Source organism: Bombus affinis, chromosome 8, assembly GCF_024516045.1.
Source record: "Bombus affinis isolate iyBomAffi1 chromosome 8, iyBomAffi1.2, whole genome shotgun sequence".
NCBI lineage: Eukaryota > Metazoa > Arthropoda > Insecta > Hymenoptera > Apidae > Bombus > Bombus affinis.
The window spans coordinates 9,491,535-9,513,258 of NC_066351.1; the positions used below are offsets into that span (position 1 = coordinate 9,491,535).

General features: G+C 32.7%; 3 protein-coding genes across 6 annotated transcripts in view; 2 read left to right on the forward strand and 1 right to left on the reverse strand.

The window, feature by feature from the left end:
* LOC126919568 (peritrophin-1-like) overlaps positions 1 to 21,724 on the reverse strand; it is a 108,204-nt gene that overhangs the window by 70,523 nt on the left and 15,957 nt on the right. The gene's annotated exons all lie outside the window — the stretch shown is intronic.
* LOC126919669 (uncharacterized) overlaps positions 1 to 21,724 on the forward strand; it is a 228,657-nt gene that overhangs the window by 63,936 nt on the left and 142,997 nt on the right. The gene's annotated exons all lie outside the window — the stretch shown is intronic.
* LOC126919561 (tyramine receptor 1-like) overlaps positions 1 to 21,724 on the forward strand; it is a 100,587-nt gene that overhangs the window by 48,913 nt on the left and 29,950 nt on the right. For 2 of the 4 annotated variants that reach the window (XM_050728946.1, XM_050728947.1), the window contains exon 2: positions 1,656 to 1,769. The exons of 1 other annotated variant lie outside the window; for it this stretch is intronic. The gene's annotated coding sequence lies outside the window, so the exon portion shown is untranslated. Of the gene's footprint in view, positions 1 to 1,655; positions 1,770 to 4,022; positions 4,219 to 21,724 lie in introns of those variants that run through there. One more of the 4 variants, XM_050728949.1, reaches the window with a different exon arrangement.

Sequence of the window (21,724 nt, forward strand, 5' to 3'; positions counted from 1 at the left end):
TTGAAAAATCGCATTGACTAGTAACATAGAAGACATGCATAACATAGAGAAAGTAACTTCATTCCGTGTGAAATTCAAATGAATCGTTTTCAGATAACTTCGTATTTGAGTTAATTAAATTATTCAAACGAAATAACAAATAATCTCTCAAAGATAACGTATATTATCCAAATAATTATTTTTTAAATATGTCGTTTGGATAGTAATCTGCAGAATTTTTATAATCGATGCATTATATCTCCTTTTCTTTATTCCATCGTAATGTATTAAATACATGTATGCAATATACAGTATATATAGATAATAGAATACCGATAATACAACGATATAAGAGAGAGATTAAATTTTTCTAAATCCAGTTGTTGTAAGAAAGGAAGGAAATATTATCGAAGGGGATGTTAAATGTTCCAGGTCGTTCAATTGACCTTTCTCGATTTCGTTCTACTTTACTACATTCTCGATTCGTTTATCGTACACTAAACACACTCTAACCGTATATCATGTATTGTATGTGTGCATCGAATATCTTTTCTATCACAGTCCTTTTCTGTTCATGACGTTCGTATACAAATTGACGTTTTATCAATACTCGCATCTTAAAGGAATTGTTTAGAAACTGCGTGCATAAACTCTCACAGAATATCAAGTGCAAACCGTGAAATATTCGTTTTTCTTAAAAATGACAAATACATGTCGAGTTGCTTTTAAATGTTTTCAAGCAACATTTATAACTCTATTTTTTTTTTTTTTTTTTTTTTTTTATCAAACACGCCTCTTGATTTAGATCGATATTGTAACATGCTAAACAGCCTTCGCTTGACCCTTTCATATAGCGCACACCACATTGAGAATTAAATAGAAACGAGTCGTATTATGGAAATTGACCAATTCATATGCAAGACATCCTTGTTATTATTTGAAGATGGAAATTTTGCTTTCCTTTTGATATAGGTATAGTTTATTTCTCATTACAATACTACGCTCTGATTGTACTAACTAATAAACTAATATCGTTGAGAATTCTGATTGTCAATTGGCTAATTATTCTTCTTAATACATTAAACGATATGAAATTACATAGATAGACTACATTATTCCTTTATTTTATCTTTCATTTACCATTTTTTAAAATTAATTTATTTTATAATAAATTTATCAAACTGACGCTACGTTAACAGACCAAGACCAATATATATTCAAGTATAAAATTGTTCGTGTCTTTCACAAATGCTGAAGCAATCTGCAAGATATTTTACTTTCGTGGATTCATCTTAACATGTCAAATTTATACAGAGGATCGATGAGGGTCAAATGTTTGAATTATTGAATATATAAGATAATAGTAGGTTTGATAATAAATTTGTACAAGATTCTGAATGTATATGAAAAACGAATCAAAAATAGAAAAATAGAAAAAATGTATATTAATCTTATTAATCAAACATAATTTTAGTCAATGATAATTGATTATTATATTCAGTATCTGGAGAATTTAATAGTATATTAAGATACGATAATTTTATTCGTTCGGTAGATAAAAGTGTAACAGCAAAGATAAAAAAGTTAGAGTATACTTTGCGAAATATCGTGCAGCTAAAATTGAAGCGGCTAGATACAGCCATGAATGTAATTTCGTGAATTATTTACATGTATAGGTGTACCAACTTGAAGAGAAGCTTTCAAGTAACGGTTCACTTTTTTCTTCGGATCCGGGGTAATGCTTGCAAAACAGAAGCCACTTTAAGACAGCAGGGTGATAATCGAGAATGGTAAGTTGATGTTTTATACTGCATAGTAAAGCGAGGCTACTAGGGTACGAGGTATGAGGTACCGAGGCCACGCTACAAGGAAGGAAATCTTTTTTTCCACCAACTTCCTTTATGTTCGAAAATAAGAACAGTTCTTTATAAGCATAGCTTCCTCGAAAAACGTAAATTTAAATCGTTGGATAAAGTAAATTGTCCAGAATCATAATGTATGAGAAGGAGGAGCAGAAATGTATATAGAAATTTAAAACATATGAATGTTCTGAAACGTATCGACTAATGGATTTTTGACACAAGGATAGATGGCATCGACGGCTTTAATACATTAGTGCAACATGAAACAGGAGATTAATAATAAAAAAATGAATGTAGTCACGAAGCAACTTTCGACAAAATAAAATGTTGACTTTAGAGTGTGAATTAAATTAAGAATAGTGCTTTTTCTAACTAATACGTATTATATACCAATAAAATTTTATGATATATTAACGCATGACATAAACGAATCATACTATTATTTATGGCGAAACCAAACATAACGGAGAATTGACGAGAAATAATCATCAAAGAGAAATTCATTCGAATAAATCTGATTTTTAAACGTAACTGAATCCTTTGTCTGTCCTCGTGACGATACGTACACCTTTATTTGAATTTGCCGTTTCCAACAATTGCGGTTTCATATTCGAGCTCATATTATTTCATAAACAACTTGATGCATATGTTTTACTTGTAATACAAATATTCGACTGTTTTATCAAATGAAACATTTACTCAATAGTCAAATACATTAAATATTATTCGAACATTTTACTGTAATAAAGGTTAAATAAAATATCTTTTAGTACAATTTTATTTTCATGTGAAATTATACGAGCTAGAATATTTTATTAAAATCAAATGACAGAAAATTTGTTTGTTGTACTACTAAATTAGATACGAAATATAGAAAGTACTTATCGAAATTTTATTGAAATAAAAAGAAGAGTCATTTTCACTCGCTTCGAAAATGAGCAAAATATTCAGTATAAAAATTTCATTATAAGAAGGGGAATTTTAATAAAATTTAATTAAATTCTTTACACTTTTAATTTTTCTTTTGATATTATTTTAAATTTTGGCCTGAGAGATGTGGGCAAATCATATATTTTATGGAAGTTAAGCTTAGATAGTTTCTTTATTCATCCGATTGGATGATCCAACGAAAATTGAACCGAAATCAAATAACTAACTCCTCTTACATTTTATTAAATGCACAGCATACGATACATTTAATGAGGTGTATATAGAGATAGTTGTACACATATATACTGTCTTTTGTTATCAATTTATTAACATACTTGATTATTGATTATGAAAAGTGATAAGATTTAATTTTCATTCCTATGTTAATTAAGCATATCGGCGAGGATAAACTTGCAGCGTGTGAATTGTAGTAATTTACAATATTTTTAGTCTATTGAAGTGAAATCTTCTTTTTTCACATGTTTCTAATTCGCATACTTTCATAGAAAATAAAAGATATCGACAAATCACCGAGCTACCAGAATTTGGTTCACAGTTACAAATTCAGTAGCAACGATCGAATAGTATCAGCAAATCCACGAAACGCTTGAAAGTCAATGTTCAAATTGTAATTTGTATAACACTATCCGCCTATCGAGATCAGATCGGTGACAAAATTACCACTCCATTCCAGTTTAACGTGCAAACGCTTCGTATCGATGTGAAAACGTTATATGCAAACGATCCCCCTGCGTTGATTTGCATAACTGATTTAAAAAACAGCGAACAGTAAAGGAAAGGAAGAAAGAAGAAACAATACAAAACGATCGTATTCAGATGAGAGCACGCGTAAAATTGGATTTCTCGTACAACTCGATTTGACCCTTCCAGCAATTTCATCATATAAGCGGGAATCTTGAAAGAAATTTTTGTCAGACCTCCGTCGATTTCTTCTTTTTTTTTCTTTTTGTTCCAAACACCTGCAAGAGCTTGAGGAACACTCGAGGTCGTGCATCTATGAAAAATTTATCGCGCTTAAATTATGCAAAATTGCTGTACGTTAAAATTCTCGATACAGACCAACTTTACGATACGAACGTGACTTTTTCGCTATTTGCGACGTGTAAATGCTTTGTCACTTTCGAATCTTCAGGATGTGATTATGAGAAATATTTCACCTATTTCGAAGGAATTTATATAATTTTAACGTGGTAGAAAAAGAATTGTTTAATTGTGAGTTTGAGAACTTTTGGTTCTTGTTACAAATTGATATGCTCTACGAATTCATCGGATGCAAACATCAAGCGAGGATTGTTGACTGTATGTCTACATTCGTTATACTGCGAGTTTGTGTATACGCATGTGAAAACCAGGAAATCGTCCAAAAAAATCTTCGTTAATGACCTCTCGTCCCTTTGCACAGGACTGTTGGAAAATATTATACGAGGTAAAATTAGAGTTCAAATGTAGCTTTGGATTAGTTCTGCACGATGAAACTAAAATTCAAACGTGAAATGGCTTGTTTTTGCTTTACTTCGGTTTACTTTTCTACGCAAAATCCTTCGCCTTTGCTCTACGTATGTAGATACACTGAATTTTTATTTTTTCCGTTTTCGAGCATTGGAATTGTTTTAATTTTTTTATTATCTTATGTAAAAGCCCGGATTTTAAGGTCACAACAATTAAATTTACAATTTATTGTATTGTACGAATGAGTACGTAATTAAAAAAAATTATTTATATTCTCTACAACGAAGCAGTATTGCACGACCTTTGAACCTAATATTATATTAGTTGATAAATACTTAATAAATTTCAGAACATTGTCTATTCCTCGCTGCTATGTGGGACAGCGTTCTGTGAATATGTTGCGACAAGCATTCATCACATTGTATGATAATAACATTATAATAATAACAACGAGTTGTCTGAGTAACCATGATACAATTTACAAAAGAGTGATTCTAATTGTAAGTGAAGAAGTCAAAAATACAACACAAAAATTTGTACATATGACATTTGGTTTTTGAGAAAATCAAGTTTGAAATTTATTAAGTACATGCGAATTTGGTTGGGTATGAGTAGACACTCATAACGGACAATAAATTATAAGTCATAGACTCTCCTTTTATAATTTTATAATTTTACATCAACTAGAATAATTTCTAATTTGTAGAGTTAATATATTATTTTTATTTAAATTATTATGATATTTATGCGGTGTAAATACTGTGGATTAAAACGAATACCGCAGGCTAGAATTTTAATATTCAAAAAAAGAGGAGACGCGAACATAAGAAAAAGTAGGAAAGGTAAATACAACAAAGCTACCGAAATCTCATGCAAATACATATAATGTTCATTTTACATAAACTGACCGCCGGGTAAAATTAATTTACGTTACAATGCCGTATCTTGGAAAGTGCTCAGATTCTTAAATAATTGCTGCTCACTGAGTGCTTAAAGAAGATGATTCTTTTCATTACCGTTACGTACTTAAGTATATAGCTGAATAAGCTAATTAAAATTCAACGAAGGCTATATTAATATTATCAACATTCTCGTTTCCTTGAATGAATGTTAAATATGTTGTTAGTTCATTTAATTAAATGTACGTTCTTCCGATATACTTTTCGCATGGTTCCCCTAACTTGCCGCCTGTTTAATGTAGGCACTATAGTTCGGAGACAATATTTGTAAACGAAATGAAATGCGTCTGAAAGATTGTAAAACTGATAATCAGTTTACGAAGTCTTGTACGTAACGTGTATTTGTCTCGCAGAATGTAAAGATTGATATGCTTTCCTATAAAGATCCTTAAAATAGTTTTTAATAAATTCATAAAAAACGAAGTAAATGTTAATGATCTTGTATTTAATAATAAAAGCTTTTTCTTGTATTTATATAATGAAAGCTTTATTTTATAAATCCATAAACGACGAAGAAAGTGTTGGATTTGTTATAAGTATTAATATAATATAGAGAAAATCGAAAGCAGAATAAGAAATATATGTAGCAATCAATTATTCGTTAAGCTGATGTTTATTAAATTAATATTTCGTTTGATGAATAAATTTTCTATTTAGGCAAATTTAAAAAATCTAGAATTGTTTGTATTTTTTATCTGTCCATCTGCGGTACAGCCATTTACCTTTTCCGATCATGTGAATCTATATGAAAACTATACAAATTCTATTCGAATTCTCTATATCTGCTATACTATTGTAAAATTTCGGTGCAGTGAATCGTATCGAAATTGATAGAAGTACGTCGTCTGTGTGTACGAATTTCAAACATTCTTCATTGAAGTATCTCGCTGGATGAATGACATTGTAGTACATCATTGAACATTCCCTGTCGGTTGGTCAAATGTGTACGCTGTCGTAAAGTAGGTTGCGGCTGCATACGTATAAACATCTCCAGCGCAAAATTAAATTCCGAATAACTAGGAAGCTAAGCTTCATTTGTGTATATCAACTCTTCACATTGTCTTTACATCTATAACTGACCTTACAAGCAATTTCTACGTAATATTTATAAATATCCTGTATATTATGCGTCCATATACCGATCGATACTAATGCAAATATTCTTTTGTATAGTTTTTCACTGTTGCTTGTTTACATACGTATTCTTGATCCAAGAAATAAGATTAAAAATTCTAAATATTTATTTCTGTCAGTCTTTAAGCAAATAATAGGTCGAAATAAAATATTAGAATTTTTAATGCTACCAAGTTTCATTCGTGTTATAGACTTTGCACGGTCCACTATTCTTAACAAAAGAGGAACTAGCACGAATAGACTACACCTTTCGGTCAATTATGCACGCTCAACACTCGAAAGCGCGTGTATATCTTGAAATCATGCTTGCATTATCTACATAACTCCCTTCAATACAGCTATCAATGCACAAGCACTACGATGTCAGTTTACAATGCAATCGGGCTAAATACGATTCCAAGCCAACCAAACACTGCACCTACTGTATGCATAAAGAGTTACGAAAATTTGGAAAATAACACCCTTTGTTATCCCAACGAGAAATGCCATGTAATCGTGTTTCGATTTGAGATGTGCGATCTTCTCTCGCGAGTTATTTTTTTCGATCGTAAGATCATATTATTGACGCGAACGAAAACAATAATCAAGCAGGTTTACGATAAAAATATGCATTAATCAGAAATTCTATATCAAAAGATATTAGCTTTCCCATTTCTCATAAATAAAAGTAATAAAATAATGAGAAAATGTTCCCTGTTCCTTGACATATTTTTTTTTAATTTAATAAATTCTTGAGAGGGTTAATCATGACGGAAATCTTTCTCTTCTTCACGTTCCGACCACAACATCCATGCCTCTCAAATAATGAATGCATGCATGCAGAATACAAAGCTGCTATAGTATAGTTTCACCCATGACCCGATTTTCGACAATTCTGTATCGATTTATTTGACCCTACTGCAACAAGACTGCAATTTCGACAGTTAGAAGAATTTAATACTTGCTCCTGCGAAAATCTATAACGAACATATAACTAAAATTCTAATAAAAGTTCTTTTATCTATATTAATTTGTAAAATCTAATATTTGTCTGATATAGACATCACGTAGGCGTTAAAGTTACCAAAATTTTAGTTGATTATAGTTTAAGGAAGTATACGTGGCGTGAAGTTGAAACAGCGTCTCTAATATTCCGAAACAACTCAAACCGATAGTTTGAATAATACAAATCACGGCCCAATCGATTGTTTCCCATCGGAACGTAATTATTATTTAACTAACAGGTTTCGATGTGCCCCAACGTGTTAATCATTCGTTAATCATGCAAGTACACTGAAACTTCTATCGTTAGCTACTTGATAATGAAAATTTAAAGTCACGTTAAGCCAGGATTATAGCTAACGAACAAGCACAAACAAACGTTGTTAGGATTTCTACTTAACGTTCTCATCAATCACTTTGATAATAAACGAGATACCACTTCGGTAATATCAAGATAGCAAGGATACGAGACTTGTTGAAGTTCGGGGACGACAGTGTCACTTTTTCTAGTTCTACAAAATCGAAGCTTCTAACGATACTTGGGGTATTCAATTTGGAGTTCAGAATTGTTAACATGCATTATCATCCGTCACTTAATTAATCAATCAATCAGTTGTATATTATCTACTTTGTATTAAGATATCAGGACAAGCTAATAAATTTTGATTATACAATTCGCTCACGTCGTTCAATTTTCAAGAACATTGAAAGTGCTGAGTGCAGGCGTGGAATGTTTTCTATTAAAGTTCAAATTTATCCACAAGTTTGTTGAAATTAAAGATTTTATCACGATATTACCTATCCTCGGATCCTTCCAATTATTGATCATTATCCTACAAAATCTTGAGTTTCGCGTTCATCGATACAACGCAGAAAGCATTTCGGACATTACATATAATAGCGCGTTTAGTAAGTTGCAGCGGAATGTCCCCAACATAATTCGTGTTGCCGCCTATTCAGCAATCGAAACTATATTTTCTCGTTCCCCAGGGGAGAGCAAAAATTTTTAAATTAATTCAAACCGTTCGAAAATGCTGACTACGTGGCATAAAATTGTGGTATACGTTTTCTCATTTGCAATTACAGTCACAGGTGTCGGGTGGTTACGCATGGTCTAACCCAAATAACGCATTAGCGGAAATTACGCAAGCGGTATTGCAATCAACAAGCGTTTACTTTAACAGCTACTGGCTGATAGAGGAACGGTTTAATGAGCTGCTTCAAATTACTAGAAAAATAGGGCACGATCACTCCTATCCGACAATTAATAAAAATCACATTTCGCTCTTGGCAATTACTGGCAACTGCTACAGGGCTGATAGTTTGATGTTATTAGGGGTCATAATAAACTTTTAAAACGCACATTAACCTCGACTAATTTTTTGGTAAATTCGGATCGTTTAGGAGTGGAGTAGGTTAATACCGGTTAGAAGCGATGAAGTAGACTGCGAAAATTTTTTAATTGATGAATTTATGAATCGATAGTAATTATAAATGAAGAATAATGTGAAAGATATGAAATATAGAAAAGAGTAATATCATTTATAGCCGTGTTCCTTTCATCCAATTTCAGAAATTCATGTAATTTCAGTATTTTTACCGAACAAACGCTGCAATATGAAAATTACGAATTTTTCACTTACAGGAGTCTCCATATTCTACGCAGGTTATATGGAATCATCTGCTAGACATCGTAACGCGCTTACCTTCCCCAAGGGGAGGAAAACGAAAAGCAGAAAGAAGACAAAATAACAGATTTTATACATCTTTTATCTTTTAAAACGAAACGAGCTAAAGTATCTAAAAATATTATAACCAGGATATTTCTTAAGGATATCAATATTTTACAACGTACTACAAGAGTACTACAAGATCAATTTTTATCCGCCGAAACAATATTACACGCAACGCGATTTACTATTTGATCATGTACGTAATTTCTTGTTGGCAAAGATACAAGAATCCAGGAGGTAAACACAAGCGAAGACAATAAATTCTCTTATCCATATTTTTTATTAGGGAGCTATACCGGTTATTCGCTACATTTATCTATGAAGCTCAAAGTTATCGTTTCCAACAAAATATATCGCGAATGGCAACTACAAAATCGTTGCTACGATCGCTTGAATTTCAAGCTAATTGAATTTTTTGTGGCCGCCTCAGGAGCATTAAAAGGACAAAATTTAACGAAGATAGTTGACGAGAACGATCGTTAAAGGATACTATCGCTACAAGCAAAGCATTCTTAGTGGTAACGTTTTAATCCCCGCGAGACGATGCTGGCCAAGTTAAAAACCGAGATTTAAATCCACTACGTCTCATTGTCACCAGTAAACTCTTCGTGAATCATTACAATCAGTTGTTTTGAATCATGGAAAGCTATTGTTTACGCTTTCTGTTTGCTTGCAGGCGCCTGTCAAGTTTCAACGCAAATTGTCCTTAACTCTCGCGTAATCTCGCTCGAGCCTTCGCGTAGCGCAAAACATGGCTGTTGTTGGTTCATTTTCACGAGCGTGTCACGAAGTTCGTTCCGGAGGCATACTCTTTGTAACGATTTCTACTATTCCACTGTTAACAGAAAAGTCCGCGGTAAAGATAAAGGAACACTTTTGGTTTGGAGCTATACTTCAAATACGAAGAGTGAACTGTAATTGTTAGAGGATCAAAAGTTTTCTTATGGTCGACAAAGTTTTTGTTTATCAAGCATCATGGTCCTCGAGCGGCTTAAAGTACGTTTCAGAAATGATACGGGTAAATGGTAAAAGGACAAATTTTTTGTTGCTTTCGGAGAAAGAAAACAGGAGAACGATATCGGTCTTTGTAAAGAAATAGCCCTTTGTACCTTTTTAAACCAGTTTCTAATAGAGCTGTTGAAAAGGTATCGTTCGATTCTACTTTTCAGACGTAATAAAATTGAAAGATATCCCGATGATAAAGGCATAGAAAGACGAAGAGTTCTATTCCTTGATAGATACCCAACAAGTACAAAATACCAAAAGGAAAAATCTGGTACCACTAAGAGAACATCGATCGATTAATACTCGCATGATTATCGACTAGCGTGTTCTCTGGTTTCTGTGTGATTTCGACAAGCACACGAGACGAGGAAAAACCTGGCAATCCATTGTTTTTTCGGAGAGATAACATACCGTGGTGACAGCTGAGGCTGCTAGTGCGCATGGTTTCGCGAACAACTAGGTACGAGAGGTTCGGTGTCGTTATCTGCGTTTCGAGGCTGTGAGCAACCGGCTCAGCAACATATAGAAATACCAGACGATTCGGTACTGCGGTACGACCTCGGCACTGAGTACATTTCTCTGGCATTTCCTTGGTATTTCACGCGTATCTCGCATGACTATAGCAATGTCACTTTCCAACGTTGCATGTAAATGTGGCTTCGTGCAGCGTATCCAATTATGTCGACGATTACTGTTCTCTGAACGACTACACGAATAACGAAATCGAACCTTTTCTCTTTCTTGTAGTGAGAATATGGAGCTAAATAAAAATTGATTCTAAATAAAAATTGAAGTTCTCTCAGTATCTAGGCTTGTAGACATCGTGGTTGTAACGTATAACGCGTCCTTAATTTGGAAAATTGATCTGTAGTCCTAAATTAAAAATAAACCAACTCCCGAATTATGATACATCAGTTTCTATTAAGAAGCAGCAAGTCACTTCAAACTTATAAATCCTAACTAGTATTAGGAGTTCTCTCAGTCGTAAATAAAAGGGTTGAAAAGCAGGCAGGAGAAGGAGCAGACAAATTCTTAACCTAAGAAATAAGGAGAAGTCACGTTCAGATCGTAAACCCCATTCATGATAGGTATCTTAATAGAGAGTACATCGCGTATGAGAAAGTATGTACGTACGGTTTCGAGGAAAAAATATAATCAAGTTATGAAATTATTGAAACGTGAGCAATTAAACGTCATAGTAAAAAACAAGTTACGATCGTATTAAGTACGTGCTACGTATCAAATTACGAATTCCACTAAGGACATTAGAAATTATTATTTTTATAACTACGATAAGAATAGCACATGGTACATTCAAATCTCCCATAAACGCAACGATTTCAAAAATCTGCGATTTAACTATGATCGATAATATTAAAGATGTTGTTTAAAATAGCGAAGTAAACGGATCCAATATCATTTGATGTAACGTTATCGCAATGTGAGAAATATTGTTCAACTTGAGGGGCCTAGTTGACTCAATATAAAAGCTTTTTCTATCACTCATGTCGATTTTCGTGTTATCCGTATCATGGAAGGAAGAACTGGGTAACGGATCGGACTATGTGCCAATACTCCGCTTCGTAGCATACAACGGCGGCTTTTGCCCGACATACGATGGCCGTGTGCAATTTGCAGTACAAGTTATATTTCTGTTTATCCTCTTCCGCTTTCTATTCAATGAGAAAAGAGTATATCTGGCTACAGCGTAAGATAAGATATGAAAAAACTTTATTTCCCCTCACAATAATTATCTTTATTATCAATGATAGAAATTGTTTAGATCTCTGTATGGTAACTAAAAATTGGTTTCTGAGAAACGATGGAAGTGAATGATTGCAAATTGAGCGACATATTTTACTGTGAAACATCGTTTGCAATTTTATTTTTTGCAAGTCGTATTTATGCGTTATCGCAAATCTGCAAGCGTATTTGTATGGTTTCTTTGTTCACTTGTATATAACAGATTTATTGACTGTTTATAAAATTATAAATATTGCGATAAAATTGCTATATTTATATACTTATATATTCATATAGTTTGTACTAAATGGTGGAGTATGTCATACCACATCGTCGTCAGATTAATTAGAGATATGATTGTTGGACATTAAATATTCAATATTCAATTGTTATAATTAATATTTAATTGCGCCAATCGGGGAAATTGCAATAGTTGTGATTGAATTCGAATAAAAACCCTCTTTATACTAACAAATAACGATCGTATTAAAACTGTAACTCTACTTGTATTAGTGCATTCGTTATTTATTGATAATAACGCCTTCGAATTATGTTCTACAGGAATATATTTCTCGTTAATATATTCATATGTATTATACATTTTAGAAGCGGCATGCGATTTAGAAATTCGATATTAATGCCCGAACAGTATATTGAATAAATACGTATCTTGAATATCCAAGTGGCCTTCACGTTGAAAGTACAGAATTTGCGTATCTAATGTCGATAGTATGGCAGAAATAATCTTACAAATACGATGTAGACGTGAAAGGTTAATCAGAAGATTCGATTTACCATTTAAATGACGTTCATTTGCTATCTCTGCATGCTATATTTACCAATATGCTAATCTATTGCACAATTACGAGTGTCAAATGCTACTAATTTCGAGATAGATCGCATACGGAACAAGAATTTTAACTGACGACCTTTATGCTGAAATATTTCCCAATAAAAGAAAACAGTATTTAATGGAGGGTAAATGTAACATAAAGGTAATTCATATTTATGAAATAATTGTTAAAACGTTCCTTTCAATTTAACCGTTTTCCGCGTAATACACGTATTAATCTAATATGATTATATTAAAATTCAATTAAGCACGTGCATTTTCGAGTTTTCTTTAAAATTTATTTATATTTAAAATTTATTTTTAGATTGGGAGAATTGCATTTTATCGTGATATACTCGCTCGATACCAAATAATTACATAAAAAGTTCTTTAGTAGAACGCATAACATCAAAAGTCACTCACAGTAGTCGAGTTATGCGATTCATGCTGTATGTGGTTCAATTCGCGACAATCCGAATGGCAATTTAGTCCCGATATCACGTCCGTTTCGCACGTTGTATCTCTTTTTTTTTTTTTTTGTTCTTTTTTTCCAACACTTTCATGATGCTCGACGTGGGATGGAACGTGCACCTGGCGCTCGGAACCTCGAACTTCGCGATTTTTGCTACATATAAAAAAATATATAGTCGGAAAGAGTATAGACGAAATATAATCAGAATTTTATTTGTTTATGAAAAAAGCTATATTTGACTAAAACTAAATTCGAAATCGAAAAATTAATCATTGTTACGACTGAATTATTTGTTTTTGAATGACGTATCAATAATAAATATATAATAGTAAGGTATACACTTCTTAGGATTTTCATTAATCTTAATCTTTGAAAGTGCTCAGTATGCACCGTCGAATTACGTGATTTACATCTTCGCTTTCGCAATTATATTTGCATTTTGTTAATTTGGGCAATCGATATAAAAAGATACTACGTAAAAGGACACTGAAACACTAATATGTATTTCTACCTGTTCATTCCCTAATTTTCAATATTTTAATCAAGTAATTAATAACTGTTTGTGGTTGCGACCTGAGTGAAATTCCAATCTACAATTTCGGCTTACAGTTATATGTAAATACAATTAGCATATGAAGTAATATACGAAATCAGTTTAATTCAATATTCAACTGAATGGTAAAATGTTACATGCAATCGGGATAAACCACTCAGTGCCACGGAGAGGATTTACATTTTAATCTAATTCTCACAGACATGCCGGCGATAATCGCATTAGCCGTATTATAACCAATTTCATAGATCAACTTTCTCTTCGAATTAGCGCAACGTGAGCGGAAAATTGATAATGATCGGTGTCACATGTTTCATTAGATGATGTTATTTACAGCTTTATCGTGGCATGTAGACTTTTTATGACTCCTATAATATTTGAACCAACAAAAATAAAAATCTTATATAAATATTAATAACGAAACTCTGACTAGGATATTTACGAAAATTATTTCTCTCTCTTCCTTTAACATTGAAGGAAAATCAAATTACACAAACTTCTCTAACTAAAATTAAAATTAGCAATTTATTAAATACGTGAATGTACCCAATAATTAAAATGATATATGTATGTTAACATATTATGAAATTCCTTTTCCTTTTATCAGTTAGTTAGTTTTATCATTGAGTAGAAAATTTTGTAACAGCAAATATTTTTGAGATCTATTTGTTTTCTTTTCCTTTATAACGCGTCTGTTGGCAAACGTGTATTATTGGATATTATACTCGATGATTTACTTCCTATGCAGTATTCAAATTATTTGTTCTGGTGCCGATACAACAATAGCTTCTGCACATGGCGGAGCATAACTTTTCTTAACGACTACCAGTTCGGTATGGTAAAATGCTCGTAAACAATACCTTTTCTTTACTCGTGTTTCACACGCAATCTCTTTCCATAAGATTTCCAAGCATTTGCGTGTTTGCTTTGTTATCTTTCCCTCTCTCTCTCTCTCTCTCTCTCTCTCTCTCTCTCTCTCTCTCTCTCTCTTTCTCTTCCTCTCTCTCTCACGATACGAATACAAGTGTACACATCTATAATTGTCGAATGTTTTGTTACAAAAAGTAGGAAAATATTGTGAAGCGGGTTGAAAATTTATGAAATAAGATATATATGGTAAGATTGGTAAAATTTTGCCACGAATTTTTCATTCTTTATGATGATGTATTTTTCATCTGTTTAGATTCCATTGTTCGATATATGTCAATAAAACGAAGTCTTGAAATGTGCAATATATCTTGAGATATGCCAATAAAAGGGAATCCGGTTAAAGCTATATACAAGAGAACTATATCTGTATATGTATAGACCGAAATAAACTAAAATGTAAAACGCAAAGAGAAGAAAAGTTTAAAGCGATATATTCTCGATTCAGAAGAATCTAAAGACAATGTATTTTCATGAAATTAACATTTTATTAAATAGTATATTTTATATACTTGTTTAACACGTAGTATAGTTTCATGAATCCTTTGTGTCTAAAAATGTTCATTTATTTCAGCAATAAATTCTTTTAAGCAGCCTATTCGGATCTCCGTATATTCAGCTATTTACAAGTAAAATAGATCTGTGTGAAATCTTACTAAATAAAGGAAACGATAGTAGGAACGAACAGTAAATGGTACTGAAATTGAATGATACATACTTTATGATAAAGAGAAGAATTCTGGACTTACTGTACGACGATAAAACTAAATAAATAGTGAGAGGGGCAGATATATTTATGTACGTTGAATACATATGATGAATACATAAAGAAATCTATAATGAAACATATCTGAAGACTGCACGAAGCCAGTCCTAAATTTCTCATTTAAAAAAAATTGTTAAAGTTGAATGTAATTAATTGAAATATTCCATTAACATTATAATATATGTATATAATATAGATGTATCGTTGTTTATGCCATATGGAAATTTAAAGTGCATACTATATTTTCATGCAGAACTACGTTATATTAACGTTGTGATTAATTTAACAATGATATTTCAAGATTGTACTCTCGCGCTACGACAAAGCAGAATGTCGAAGGTCTTACTGTACACTACTGTAGATACAGATAGCAACTAACAATGCTCAGCTGCATCAAATATCATACGACCAGACTACTATTCAGTTCGGGCACACAGATTTTGCATAGCTCGGAATCGGATATTTTATGTACATCTATCAGGATCATGCAGTCACATAACAAATATACCGTATACGCTACATTAGAAAGCCGATTTCGAGTTATTAAGACAATTTCTTCTCAAAGTCTTACCAACACGTTACCAGAAGGTAATCGCCCTTTTTTTATTGACTGACTTCCGATAACACAATTGAATTATTTTCTTGTATTCTCGAACAAATTTCATGAACAACTTTCTTGAAAGAAATAACCACTTGCGTCTCTGTTAGGATACTAATTCGGTAAATAGAACCACTATCAATTTCCATAACATTTTTATCATAGTAAATCCTTCGACTTCAAGCGACTAGTAACTTAACATTTACTTATCGCTTAAGGAATTAAGTTTTGGTACTTTGCTTCTTGTGGCTTTCTCGTTAACGTCCTTCCTAAAATGCGCGAGAAGTCATCTAATTAGAATAACCATTCAAACTTGCAAGCGTGTCTCTGTTCTCATGGAGTTTATCTTCTAAGAAAATTTCCAACAAATTGTCGACGCTTCCCCTGGGATAAGCTGGTTCAAGTTCCGAATTTGGTTTACTGTTTCAGACTACCGACTGCATTATCGTTGGTTTATAAATCATAAGCGACAGATATGAGTTATCGGCAAGAGAAGATGCTTTCCTCGCTTAAGACGATAGAATCGGACAATTGTATTCCAATTAATTCATTTCGGTTCGGGCAAGATGAATTTCATTTAATAATTTGTTAGAAGTTGCTTTCTCAAAAACTAATGAAGATATCGATTTCATTTTTCCTCTCGCTTAATTACACGGTACATAGGAGCTCGTATCGATCTTTCAGCGCGCAACCCATCTATTTTTTACACGACTTTCGGTACTAATTTGTAATTCGAATAAAAATTCGAATGGCTCTTATCAAACTGAACAACATTCATTTGACTCATTTTTTTTTTATTGTCCATAGTTACAGAATTAAAAGTCGATCACAAAAATAGTTGCGCATTAAAAGACTGCAGCAAACTGTATCATTTAATCACAGGAAAAATGAAGTCGATATCCTCATTAGTTTCTGAGAAAGCAGCTTGTAACATTTTATTTGGGCCACCCTGTATATTTTTATCTTCCTCTATTCTTAAGAAGAACTCGAAGAAGATTCTTAAGCAAAGGGAATATTTCAGCTGATCCTTAAGGGAAGTACGTCTTTCATGAACAGCTTCCTATGTATTGACATTCAATTGAGCGTGAAGGTAATTTGCAGATAACGATTTAAGTAGGTTAATTACGTACGGGTCTGTAAAGCGAGATATTTTAGATCTAATCAGGTCCATTGAATTATGTTGGCTGGCTCTCAATGTTTCGAGTCTCTCGTCCTGTCCGGCTAATATAACCCATTCCGAGAATGTTTGGTCCTTTGGGGTGCAATAACTAACGCTCGTGTTTGGTTTAACAATGTTCTAATGAAAGTTGGCGTTTCAGACCTTAGCTAGCACAATTTTGCAACGTGCGCCAAGAGAATTTACCGGTGTTGGCATGTTTGACGGATTTAACTTTTCCCGCAACCGATATTTTCACCACGATATTTCAATCATCCAAGATCTATGGCATCGTAGATTTATGGACGGTGGTCACGAAAGGGTTCAAGCTTGGTTTACAATCTTGTTACCATCTCTGGAGAGGATACTGTCAACGTTCTCAGGTACGTTTAATCGAGGAGCTATCCAGCAAACAAGTGAAGCTACAGAAACACGTGATAACGTTGCTTAGCTCGTACTAAGATATAATAATATAGTACCTTGATTGATTCATAAGAAAAATTGTAGCTTTACCGAAGGGTTAATTACTTTTTAACGAAGAATCCACAAAAAAGATAAAGTAAAAGATATCTCCTAATAATTAATTAATTAATTTTTTCCTTCAAATTATATTAGATTGTCGTCATTCGTTACAACTACTTGGAATTTAAGAAGAAAATAGAATTGAATATGATAATAATTTTTCACCGTAAATGAAGCACCTGCTAACACAGCAATCGAATAAAGTGTCCTACTCGCGTGACAAAATATTTCTACATAAGTAAATCACCAGTTTGTATTTTCTTTTAAATATTGAAAATACAAAGTTTCATTATTTTACTTTTCAACGAGCGTATTAATTTCTCAGAAAGAAGTATTCATTTACAAAATTAAATTTCTTCAGACAAATCGTTCGTCCCATTCTTGCAATTCTAAGACAGTCAATACTATCATATAATAGGTCGTTGAATTCGTCTAAATGATACTGTATGTATATACGATTAAATTTTCGTATTATTTCTAGTGAACCTTCGCAACCTGCATATAATTGAACAATTCACTGAAAGTCGTTCGTTAGACTTATCTTACAAGTACGAAGTTAGTACCAAGTTTTATAGTCAGAATTCAAACACTTTTAAAGAATAGCGTATTTACAGCAACAGGTTAAACTTGTAACTACAAATAGAAAGTAATAACACGTTTATGACTCCGTTTCCTGTCAACTCCATTATTTCTCATTGCCATTAATTTATTCTGGAAGTGTAATAAGTACGCAGCAAAGTGCGCTACTGCTATTGCTTTTAATGTTATGACTGTCAATTACGCAAGATATTGAATGAAAATACAGAATACCTCGCGTACACATCGCTAGAATAATTCTAAATTGTATCCGAGATAAGATTGTAGTTTCATTATCTTCGCATTAGTCGCTTTTGTTTCAAACGATAGAGCGACTTCAAATACTCGTATTCATGAGAAGTATTGTATACTAATAGAATGTGCATGTATATCTCATTATATCAGATTCATGTTCGAATACGAAAGACTATTCTTTCAGAATAGCAGCTTAATCGCAGCTATTTTACTCATTGTTAGCATTTTCAGGCAATACGCTTTTTATACTTTCCACGTTCATCGCGTCTCAATGGTCGATGGTATCATAAACTTGGTCTTTCAAAAGAACGCTGACTTATAAAGCTTATTATGAGAAGAAAGTAAAAGCGCCCTTCAATATAAAAAAAACGGAGCGTGTATTCACTAACGAATAAAAATGCTTGCCGCAGTGGCACATGCTTGCATCCTCCATTTATCACGATCGGCTAGTTTGTTTATAGCTCGAGTATCGAAATTTACGAGTTGGACAAACTGACTTCGATTATCGATAATAGCCAGGGCTGATGATGCACGATAATGAGATAGAATAGAGAAGAGTATAACGCTGTTGTTTTTCTTTTGTTCCTTAAATGTACCTAGAATATTCGAATATTTCATTTACTTTCTATCCATATTTATATTTATATTACTTATATTTCCGTAGAAAGGAACTGTTTTTTTATATAATTTAATGGACAAATAAAATCTTCTTTTCCAGGATATTATTAAAAAGAATATTCAGGATACTTTTCACATTTGCATCATATTTATGAATGTATCTTACTTTCAAATAGTCATGCATTAAGTATAAGGGCAGGCTAGCCGAGTAACTGTATTTGTAAAATTATCGTTTAATAGTCGCAAATTGTCAGTGTTCTCTCAAATACGCCAACCGTGAAACCGAAATTAATAAAATTCCAGCTCGCGTTAGGTGTCCATGAATGGCCAGTGAAATATCGTGGAATTTTTACCGAGCTGCTCGTCAGATTTATTACGCGAATGCAGCTATTACTGGCAACTGGTTCGGTTATACCGTAACAGGCCTCGACGTGTACAAATGCGTATTTACCAATTTCAGAATCCAGTTCATTCGCTTCCTCTTGCACTCTGTGATTTACACCGCTCTTCACGGTTACCTCGTTCTGTCAGGGACTTGGTCGTGCGTTTTGTTTTAACACATCACATTGCATCACTTTTTCCGTGAGAGCAATTTAATTAGGAAGCTGAGGGACGAAAATAAAGAGAGAAACGAAAAGAATGCGCAAGGAGAAATTAATCGAATCTCAAGAATAAAGACAGATTATCGATATCGACAAGCGCGATTGGATCTCTCCACAGATAGAATTTTGGTGGCTGTTGAAATACCAATAATCGCTAACTGGTGGATCTATTAAGTTGATCGGCATTCTCGGAGCCGATCTTCTTTCTAACGTGGAAAGTCGTCCGCTTCGAGAAACTAATAACGAGCAAGGTTATATCCGGTTCAGGGTTGGAGCGTCAAATGGACCGAATCGTTTAACGAACAATGGAAAATCCATTTGAAATTAATCTTCTGTAATCTGAGCGCGGAGACAGTCGACTTGTGACAAAAATTGTCGGTATTCGGCGGAAATTGCAGACTTTAAAAGTCGCGCGGAAAGGTAAATTCCCGCCGATCCTTCGGGGAATCAGTCATAAGGAACGCACTTACTCTTACTCGCGTTTCCATTTGCATTTTTATATCGTTGGTTCTAACAAATGCAACGAAGGCTACGATTCAGTAGCATGTTCTTTGTCACCGACATTGTAGAGATATTTAGAACGGCAAAGAAAATTAGTATTTTAAATGGATATGGAAATGGACACGCGGAGAAGGTCGTTTATTAATACAACTTGCTTCGTAAAAAGTTATTTTCGTTATGTTTATAAATAAGAGCAACTTCTCAATCTGTAAATTTTAATAATATCCAAGGTTCACTTAAAATTTATTATAAACATTTTGATGGCAAGATACTTGTACATTGTATCCGTAAACATTTTACATAAACTTTTTAGATAAGATTTTTTAGGCTTTACCTTTATTTTTAGACAGAGAAAACTCTTTAGATAGATTAAATTTTTTCATTAATATGCAAATTCGATTGATGGATTGATTCAAAACCTTATCAATAATATATTGTACTATACATTATTTTACACGAAGAATTCACTGAATAATTTTGTTGTAGTTAAGATTAAAACAAGAGTTCATATCTTTCAAATCTTTTATTAAATAAATCAATCGAGCGCCCGGATATCAATATTTCATATTCTGGAGAAATATGAATAGCTTAGCCATAAATATAGACTTTAGCATTTATAACCTACGTGTACGATATATTTTAGCTGGTCATTCTTTAAGCCAATACGATCGATTTATAAGTAATCGATTTGATCGTACTAACTGCTTTGCATATGTAATCCCAAAGTATACGATAAAAGTAGAAAATCGGATTAAATTTACATGGCCTAAGGATCAGATAATGTTTTAAGTTCAGATTTAACTCAAGCTTTTAAGTGATTCGAGGTCAGTATTACATACATACGTAGATGCTTCATGTGGCCATTCCTAATCGATAACGAACCATTCAGAGAATAATAATAACCTTAATTCTAATGAAAACCGATTTTCATTTAAAGTATATTTTTTCAGCGCAAACTTTTAAAGCTACTTAAAACATTGAATCTATGACATGAAATACTGGGCATTAGATTTTAAACATCCTTATTTTTTAAAGATTTAAAGTAAATTCGAAAATCTCTCAGTCGAACGTAATTATGAATTTCCACACTTTCGCAAGTTTTAATGTATTTCACGTTATAAAACAATTATTTCCTGAGATTAATTTTGTAAAAAGAATTCTTCGAGTACGTTAATCAAAATCATCCGGAATTGAATAGATCGAGATTCGAAAATCTTTTCCCATGTAGTAGAAGAGGTTGTGTAAGAAGATATATTCTTTTCCTGTGCAATTGAAGCTTCTATTCAATTGAGTCATAAATAAGTTCCAATGCAACTAGAACGTAATTGAATCGATAGGCGAAAGAAGAACGCGTGTACTAAAATTTGATCAAAAGAAAATCGTGTTCAAAGAATAAAAAAGAGCATCATTTAAATGTTTATCAAATTTCTATGAATAAAAAAACATAAATTTTTAATTACTTACGTAAAATATGTATAATAAAAATATGTATAAAGCACAGCGTTTTACGCACATAATCACCTTTCCTCGTCACCTGCATCTTAATAATC